We start from the raw sequence: 10,527 nt of genomic DNA, 5'->3' as shown, positions 1-10,527 counted from the left end.
CACCCCAAAAACTTAGTAAAACTTTAAATAAATTTTTTAAAGTCACATTTTTAAAATGACTTGAAATTACAATAAATTAAATATTTTAAACAAAAATTTAATTTTTTGAAAAAAATAAAGTTTTTTACAAGGTGTTCTGTATGTACCTTTAAGAGAGAACTGACTTTATACTGTAGTACCGGCAGTGACCACACCTATATATAAAGCCATAGCAGGCTTCTGTACTTTCAGTTTTAAGCTTACCCTCTGTTCAGTAAATACCTGTTATTATTGTTCTCCTGCAGTCCGTGTATTATTGATATGCGGACACTACACTGGCGACGAGCAGGTTCGAACTCACCTGCAGTACTGCATCACCTCACGGGGATCTTTCCCTGAAAAGAAGCTTCTTGGAGGTCGAAGTCAGAGCAACGGGCGTCGACCGCGGGCAACCACCCAGGGATCCATCGGAGTTCGGAGAATTGCAGGGGAGGCTGTGGAGAGCTGGGCTTGGCTCCCCAGTCAAGGTGTTCCAGCAAATCGTGCTGGTAGCAGGTAGTGCACTGACCCTTCCGGACTGCGGCGGGCTCGAGCTCGATCGAGCGGCTCTGCAAAGGGGCCGTGCAGCGTCATCGGGAGGAAAAGAGAGAGAGAGAGGGTGGAGCGCACAGGGCATGGTCGGTGCTCAAGAACCGGGCAGTGTAGAGAAAATAAAATGAGGGGAAGGAAAAGTGAGACGCGCCGACGCCGCGGGTCGCCGCCATTACCCTGTAGAACGCTAGGAGCAGCGTGGCAGCAAGGGGAAGAAGGAAAAGCGCAGGAGGCGCCATTTTATTCCATTGGGGAAGAAGGAAAAGCGCGGGAAGCGCCATTTTAATCCATTGGGGAAGAAGAAAAAGCATGGGAGGCGCCATTTTAAACCACCCAAGATGCCGAAGAGTGGCAGTATCACTGCTTTCGACAACGAGGTAGGAGACTGGACCACGTATGTGGAAAGAATTGAAGTGTACTGCAAGGCAAATGAGGTGGCCGATGGAAAGAAGGCGTCGGTATTATTAAATTTGATGGGCGCGAGAACGTACGGCCTATTGCGGAATTTAATTACCCCAGCTAAACCAATGGAGAAAAGTTTTGAAGAGATTGTTAATATCTTACAGGAACACCTAAACCCTACACCGCTGCTGATAGCAGAAAGATTCAAGTTCCATAAAATAAACCAGCACAAAGATGAGAGCAATGCTGACTATCTTACGGAACTACGCAAGTTATCAAAGCACTGCCAGTTCGGAGCAGGACTGGCAGACACCTTAAGGGATAAGTTTGTCTGCGGGCTCCAGAGCGAAGGAACCCAGAAACGACTACTTTCGGAAAAGGACCTGACGCTAGAACAGGCTTTCAGCGTGGCAGTATCCTAAGAAGCAGCAGCACGGGGAGCTGCAGAAATACAACAGAAACCACAAGAATACAGCGCTAACGAAATGGCGTATGGAGCAGAAAAGTGCTATCGCTGCGGCAGAACAACCCATGATCAGAAGGACTGCTGGTTTAAGGACAAAGTATGCAGGCAATGTGGGAAAATGGGACACATAGCAAGAGTCTGCAGGTCGGGAAAGAAAATCAACACTACAAGAACTACTAAGGAAAAGTACAAGAAAGTTAAAAAAATGACAGACAGTAGTTCAGAAGGTCAGGAGAGTGATAATGACTCCGGGAGCAGGAGACTAAGTTGTCTAAAGTTACACAACGTGATCGCAAAGGAGGATCACCGAACCATTTGGGTCACCCTCATGATAGCAGGGTCCCCAGTAAAGATGGAATTGGACACAGGATCAGCCCTAACTGTCATGAATCGACGAGACTATGAGCGGCTATTCTCACACATACCCTTGAAGGGCACGTCCATTGTATTGAAGACATACACGGGGCAAAAAGTCTACCCCAGAGGAAAAATAAGGGTGCCAGTTAAATACAACGGCAAGGAAACACAGAAACTGTATCTATATATACTACAAGATGGAGGACCACCATTATTGGGACGTGAATGGATCCGAAAAATACAATTGGATTGGCATTCCATTCAGGCGCTAACTGTGACTGACAAAAAGGATGACGACGTCACACCTGGACAACTGTCAAAAATTCTAACTGACGCGAAAGAGGTGTTCCAACAAGGACTTGGGACTCTAAAAGGAGTAACGGCAATGATAAAAGTCGAAGATAACGCAAACCCAAAATTTTTTAAGGCCAGACCGGTACCGTACGCGATCCGCCCAGCCGTTGAAGCAGAGCTGGAGAGTCTGGAGCGTTCAGGTGTGCTGTCCAAGGTGGACTGGAGCGAGTGGGCCACACCCATCATTCCTGTAATGAAGAAATCATTGAGCAGCACGCCTGGGGAGCCGAAAAAGTTTCGCATCTGTGGGGACTTCAAGGTAACTGTGAACCCAGTCCTGCACACAGTACAATATCCACTTCCACGGATAGAAGATATTTTCGCCTCACTACCTGGAGGGAAACGCTTTACGAAGATTGATCTGGCCCAAGCGTATCTACAAATGGAGGTGGAAGAAGCATCTGGGAAATACCTCACGATAAACACTCACAAAGGTCTTTACCAGTACAACCGACTGGTAGCATCAGCCCCGGCTATTTGGCAGAGGGCGATGGAACAAGTCCTGCAAGGGATCCCGGGGACCCAGTGTTATTTGGACGACATCCTGGTTACGGGCGAAAATGACAGTGAACACCTTGCCAACCTGGAGCAGGTGCTTACTAGATTACAAGAATATGGGCTACGAGCCAACCGCCCCAAATGCGAGTTCTTCAGGAGACAAGTATCGTATTGTGGCCACATGATTGATGAGGAAGGGTTGCATAAGTCCCCAGACAAGATTGAGGCAGTAGTCAAGGCTCCAGCACCGGAAAATGTGTCGCAACTGAGGTCGTTCCTCGGGTTGGTGAACTACTACCATAAGTTCTTGCCGAATTTATCTACAATTCTGCACCCACTGAATGCCCTGCTGCAAACTGGAGTAACATGGAAATGGAGTGATGAGTGTAAGCGTGCCTTTCAGAAATGTGAATGCCTAATCACTTCAAAAGAAGTATTGGCCCACTACAATCCAACACTACCGATTCGGTTGGCATGTGATGCGTCTCCCTACGGCATTGGAGCGGTGCTGTCACACAAATTCCTTGACGGTTCAGAGAGGCCAATAGCCTTTGCGTCGCGCTCGTTAACCTCAGCCGAGCGTAACTACGCCCAGATTGACAGGGAAGCCCTCAGCCTGGTGTGGGGGGTGAAGAAGTTCAATCACTATCTGCACAGGCAGAAATTCACCCTACTGACTGATCATCAGCCTCTGGTCTCCATTTTTAACCCTAAGAAGGGCGTTCCGGTGATGACGGCGCAACGGCTGCAAAGATGGTCACTTTTTCTAGGGGCACATCAGTACGACATAGAGTACAAGGGTACGAAACAGCATGGAAACGCTGATGGGCTGTCGCGCCTACCGTTGCCTACAGTAGAGGAAGCACCTGCAGTGGACCCTGTTGAGATATTCCATTCGACCATAGTCAAATGTCTACCTGTTACAAACTCAAGTATAGAGAAGGAAACCCGAAATGACCCAACACTCTCTCGGGTCTATGATTTGACGGTGAAGGGATGGCCAGCACATGGCGACTCACTGTTGCCAGCATTCTCGCCAAGGAGAGAACAGCTGTCAGTGTGCCGGGGGACCTTGATGTGTGGATCCCAAGTGGTAATTCCACCCAAGTTGAGAGATAGAGTGCTCAATGAGCTTCATGAGGGTCATCTGGGAGGGATAAAAATGAAGAGCCTAGCCAGGGCGTTTGTGTGGTGGCCGGGAATCGATAAAGAAATCGAGGATATGACCAAGAGATGCACAGGATGCCAGAAGGTCCAAAACGCTCCACCACAGGCCCCGCTACACCCATGGGAGTGGCTCTCATCACCATGGCAACGGGTACACATTCATTTTGCTGGTCCATTTATGGACTCAATGTTTCTAATCGCCGTGGATGCCCATTCGAAATGGCCAGAGGTCATCAAAATTTCCTCCACCACCACGGAGAAAACTATTGCAGTCCTACGGACCATCTTCACCAGGAATGGCTTGCCAGAACAGATTTGCTCCGACAATGGACCACAGTTTGTGTCCGAGGATTTCCGGAGGTTTCTGAGGAATAATGGGGTGAAACATTACACATCTGCCCCATATCATCCAGCCACAAATGGATTGGCTGAGAGGTTTGTTCAGACCTTTAAAAAGGCAATAAAGGCGATGTATAACGACGACATACCACTACAACACAAGGTGGATAATTTCTTTTTTGCTTACCGGAATGCGACACATGCAGTCACCAACCAAGCTCCAGCCATAATGTTCTTCAACCGAAGGCTAAGATGTCGCCTGGATTTGCTCAAACCAAACACAAGATGAGATGTTGAGGATAAGCAATTCCAGCACATCAATGAGAAGCCAACCAGGAGCTTCAAGATAGGGCAACCAGTCTTGGCCTGCGACTACCGAACAGAAAAATGGCAGCCAGGAACGCTATGCACACAGCAGGGACCACTAATGTACACAGTGGACGTTGGAGAGAGCATCGTGAGATGCCATGCTGACCAGATTCTAGAGTCACAGGAACAAGCCAAACCCATACCACGAGCATGTGCACCTGGTAATGAACCCGAAGTACAGATTGCGTCTACCTCAGAATCAGTGGTATTGGAAGCTGACGAACCAACCAATGATAATGAGCCAGGATCGACTCTGCCGCAAGAACAGCATACTCGAGAAAGGCGCTATCCAGTCAGGATCAGGAAGCCTCCTCAAAGACTGAACTTATAAATGATTATTTCAGTTGATGTATATAGTACAGAGAAAATTGTAATTGTAATTAGTTATTATTTAATTGTTAAATGAATGTTATGTACTGTTTATCTAAAAGGGGAGGAATTGTTGTGTATGTACCTTTAAGAGAGAACTGACTTTATACTGTAGTACCGGCAGTGACCACACCTGTATATAAAGCCATAGCAGGCTTCTGTACTTTCAGTTTTAAGCTTACCCTCTGTTCAGTAAATACCTGTTATTATTGTTCTCCTGCAGTCCGTGTATTATTGATACGCGAACACTACACAAGGCTAAAAATAAACTTACCTTTTCTTAAAGTATTTTTAAATGATACATCAGTGAAAAATTTTGTTTTTTTAAAACTTTTTTTCAACTCTTATCCTGGTAAAAGCAGGCCTTATGCCTGCTTTCACCAGGTGTAAGAATTGTAAGGGTTTTCTGCGGGCGGAGGGTTTCCAAAAAGTGGAACTATCCGCCCGCAGAGGCCCTTCTCCAGGGCAGCTGGAGGATCTGTCAAGCCCTTTCTTGACAGATCAGAAATGCTGGTTTTCAGCGCATGCGCTGTGCATGCCTGAAACCGGCATTTCCGATGTCCCTACGGGTGAGTACACAGCGCGTACCCACCTGTAGGGATCGGAATATCTGGGCCAATCTGTTTTAGTGATGTTGGTTGAGGGATAGTGTACATGAGGGAGAAAGGAATTGAAGGATATGCAGATAGAGATGAGGTAGGGTGGGAGGAGGCTTGTGTGGAGCATAAATATCGGCATAGACTGGTTGAGCCAAATGGCCTGTTTCTGCGCTGTAGATTCTATGTAATTCTTTTTCTTCTTTGCTGCTTCTCACCCCTTAACTATTCTTTTTACATCTCTTGTGTCTTTTTTTTCTTTTCTCTTCCTTTCTTTGGGTGGGAGGGAATGGTGTGGTGCGGTGTGGTGTGGTGTGGTGGGGTGGGGAACGTTGTAGGCTATACTTAGAGTGAGAGATGTGGGGAAAATGTAGCCCTCAATGGTTCCCTACCCATTGCTACCCCAAATCCCTCATGGCTCCACCAAGTCCCTTGCTCCCATTCTGTCCTATTCCACTTCTTATCACTCCCATCCCTACCCTACGTTTTTGAAATATAAACTCAAGCCTTTATCCTCACCTCTCTCTTGCTTTACTGTCACTCACAACCCCCTTACCCCTCCATCTATTCCCCCACTCCCATCAAGAGCAGGAGGCCAGAGCCCCACTCACCCTCAACCAATACCCCTCAGTCAACACCCCTGTCCTAGCCTACTGTTTCCTGTGAACAAATGTTTTTACAATTCGATCTTTTATATCCACCCAAGAGGGCAGACGGGACCTTGGTTTAATGTGTATTGGGGCCAATCCCATCTTGCAGGCATGGATTGCAATGACTCCCAGAATCAGGTCGTTGGCCATCAGCAGACTGGACATCAAATTCCTGATTCCTCATTAACAAAAGTTTTATTAAAGTTTTGGATGCAGCATCAGATCCATCCGAGGATCCTTAAGGAAATAACGGGATCAATTGCAGGAACACTGGTACAAATCTTCCAGAAATCACTGAATACTGGAGAGGTAACCAGGGACTGCAGCAAGGCAGAAAAGTTACTCCTGTTTATAAAAAACAGGTAGCAAGAGAGACCCAGGAAACTACAGACCAGTGAACTTGACATCAATTGTGGGTAAAGTTATGGAAACCCTTATTAAAGAAAAGACCATGGAGCATCTGGATCACAATAAAACCATAAAAGTTAGCCAGTATAGGTTCATGAAGGAGATGTATTGTCAATTTAACTTGTTGGTTTTCTTTGAGGGTGTGACAAAGGAACTTGATGGGGTAAGGCAGTGGGTTTGGTGTACTTGGATTTCAGTAAGGTCTTTGATACAGTTCAACTGGAAAGGCTGGTACTGAAAATGAAGAAAGCAGGAATCAGTGGAAATATTTTACAATGGATACACAGTTGGTTGACCAATAGAACCCAAAGGGTGGTGGTACAGGATTATCATCAGCCTAGGAGAATGTTACCAGTGGGGTCCCATAGGGGTCTGTTTTGGAACCTCTTGTTTAATATCTTGATAAATGATCTGGAGCTAGAGGTCATGAGCACAGTGGCTAAATTTGCAGCTAATATGGTAGATTCCAAAGATGAACAGGATAAGCTACAGGTGGATTTGAATATATTTGGGGATTGGGCAGACAGGTGGCAGATGAAATTTAATGTAGACAAATGCAATGTCACAAAAATCCTGGAATTAACTATTACAGGTAGACTATCCTTTATCCGAAAACCTTGGGCCCAGCCGTGTTTCGGATTTCGGAAAATTTCGGATTTCAGAAGGTATTACGGGGCAGCACCCCGTAAGCCACCACATTAATATTTCTGCAGCGAACCTGATGAATACCTGTATTCACACTGAGTGGGATAAATAAAGACTATAAATACTGTAGTATTACAGGGATAAATACTCTAGTACAGTTTATTTGTAAGGAAAACATTCAGTAAAACTTCAAACATGTACAGGTACAAACTAAGCTGAATACCTGTACATATACATGCAGTAAAGGTACATTACATCTGGCTTGAGGATCTTGGAGAAGAGGGTACATCAGTGTTATTATCGTCATCATCAGGTTGGAGTCAGACATCTGAAGATGGGCCAGGAACAGGATTCTCAAGTGATGAGGCAGCACTACGACAGACGGCCTTTTTAAAGATTTCTTCTAGTGTCATCTGTCTCATTAACATTGGTTTCTGTCTAAGCAGTCTCTCCTTAATTGAGTAAACTTGCATAATCTCTTGCTCACTGATAAATGCACGTTGTTCAAGGCCAGCAATTAACTGATCACACATTGTCACTATATCGTCTATGGGGGTTTTTTCACCTGTGTTCACAATGTCATCATCATCATCATCACTACTATCCTCATGCTTGTCTTTATTTAACACCATTTCAGCAATTCCCCATCACTCAACGAATGCACAACAGGTGCATCATTGTCAATGTTCAGCACTTCTTCGATGTCAGCTTCCTCTAATTTATTTACACTTTCGGATGATAAACCTTTGGCGTAAGTAAAGAGGTTTGATATCATCTTCTCCTGACTAACAGGAAATCCTTCAAAATCTTCATCTGCAGGTCCATCTTCATGAAACATCGTTGAAGGCCAAAGTCTGTGCCAAGCATTTATTAATGTTGGTTTGTCAACATCGTTCCAAGCATTAGCAACTGCGTAAATGGCAATCTTAACATTGAACTCTTTCAGGAAGCTTGGATTCCTATGCCTCTGTTGATTGCATCAAGCATAGAGTTCAAAAAAACGTCTTTATACTTGCTCTTCATGGAGCGTAAAATTCCTTGGTCACAAGGCTGTATTAAAGATGTCACATTAGGGGGAAAATTAATGGCGAAAACATAACTTTTCACAAGAAGTTCAGGAGGGGGATGTGCGGAGCAGTTGTCCAGGAACAATAAAATTTTGCAGTTTTCTTCCAGTCCAACTTGCCTGCAATGAGCTCGTGTCGCTGGTACGAAGTGGTTATTGAACCAGTGAGAAAATATTCCTCTGGTTACCCATGCTTTCTTGCTCGCATAATACTGCACAGGTAAATTGCATACACCTTTCAAACATCTCGGATGTTGGCTTTTTCCAATCACTACCAACCTTAACTTGTGTGTGCCTGCAGCATTGGCACACCCAAGAACAGTCAACCTGTCCTTAGCATCCTTAAAACCTGCTGGTGCACTCTCATCAGCCGTTGCTAATGTTTTTCTAGGAACGTAGCGCCAGAACAGAGCTGTTTCATCAGCATTGTAAATTTGTTCAGGACCGAGGTTTTCATCAGATATTATTTTGGCAAATTCGTCTATGTAATTTTCAGCTGCTTCATGATCAGCAGAAGCTTTTTCACCACAGATTTTCAGATATTTTATACCATGACGCTTCTTAAATTTATGCAGCCAACCTTCTGAATATTCACACTCAACTTCAATGTTCAGTTCTTCATGGTATATTCTAGCTTGTTTCATGACCATCAAACCGGTCAGTGGCACACGTTCACCTCTGCGTTGTCGAATCCACTCAATCAGCACACGGTCAAGATCTTCATTTTTTGCACTATGCAATGTTTTCCTACTTTTCATTAGTTTATGGTCATCACTGTCAGTGTAAAACTTCAACAACTTGTCTTTCTGTTTCTTTAAGTCATGTATGGTGGTAGTTCCCACACCATATTCTTCAGTAAGACGTCGCACAGACACACCACGATCAAGCTTCTGCAATAACTCCACTTCCTGCGATATCGATAATGAGAGATGCTTCCTTCTCTGCTTCTCACTGTTACCCATAGGGGTATCTGCAGCTCTTTTTCGCATTTTCACAAATCGTAAAAAACCAACAAATATCAAAGAGAGCAGCAGGCGCACGTGTGACAGCGCTGAGACACAACTGACGCCTCACACCTGCGTGGGTCAAGCATCGGCCGCGTCGGGTCATGTCGTGCGCACGACTTACGCTCCACGAAAAAACTTTCAGTTTTCAGAGGTTTTCGGAAGTGTGTAGAGAGATGCGGCCGGACCTGCTGTGATTTCCAGCAAAAAAAATGTTTTTGGTCTGTTTTTTGTTTTTCATACAGACCCCAGCATCTGCAATATTTGACCCCTTGTGACCCCACCTCATTGTTCTTTGATGTAATGTTTTCCTGACTGACCTGTTTGGACACCATTCACACCTTTGATTGCTGTGATTCTCTGCCGAGGTGTGATAAATGGCAGTTGGAAAGATTACCTGTAAACATCTGACATGATTCTGACTATATAAGCTGTGTCTTTATGCATTTCTCCACTTCACCTGACGAAGGAGCAGCGCTCCGAAAGCTTGTGATTTCAAATAAAGCTGTTGGACTATAACCTGGTGTTGTGTGACTTCTTACATTAGAAAAGATATGTTAGTGAAAGGATATAGAAGAGGGGAAACAGAATGATTGAAGGGGTGGAGGGATTGGATTAGGAGGAGCAATTATGTAAACTGGGCATGTTCTCATTGGAAGAGAGGTTGAGAGGTGAAATGATTGCTGATTTTAGGATTCTAAAGGGATTGGATAATGTAGACCATGTCAAGCTATTTCACCTTGTCCAGAACAGTAGAACCAAGGGACACGGCCTGCACTTGAAGGGGGGGAAATACAAAACTAATCGGTGGAAACAGTATGTGAGCAAGGGGCAATCCATGGAACAGGCTCCCTAAGGAGATGGTGGAAGCAGTTAGCCTTCATTCAAATGTAAATTAAGTCATTGCTTTCAGAAAATATTTTAGGATACGGTATATGAGTAATTTGAGACATGACATGGTCAGTGTAGCGTGCTTGGGAGGAACAGGTGACTTTGGACCTCTGGTGCCCAAAGCGGTCCACCGCTGGGGTTTTCCTTACCTCATGTCTGGGTCTGTTGTAGACTAATTGATAGAGATTGATTGCTCTGATTAGTCACCAACTCCATTATCGTTGTATCAGGCGACTACCAGAATGGCAGAAGAGGAACTAGATGGACCATGGTCTTTTTTCATCCAGCAATTTCCATGTTTCTAAAGCATTCCATCGGAGAAAGGCGAATATTGTGGACAGGTGAACATATTTACATTGCTCCCTCCCTCCAAAAC

The sequence above is a fragment of the Somniosus microcephalus genome, chromosome 9, assembly GCF_052327205.1.
Source record: "Somniosus microcephalus isolate GS21.2 chromosome 9, FLI_Smic_1.0, whole genome shotgun sequence".
Taxonomy (NCBI): Eukaryota; Metazoa; Chordata; class Chondrichthyes; order Squaliformes; family Somniosidae; genus Somniosus; species Somniosus microcephalus.
This window is presented reverse-complemented; position numbering follows the sequence as displayed.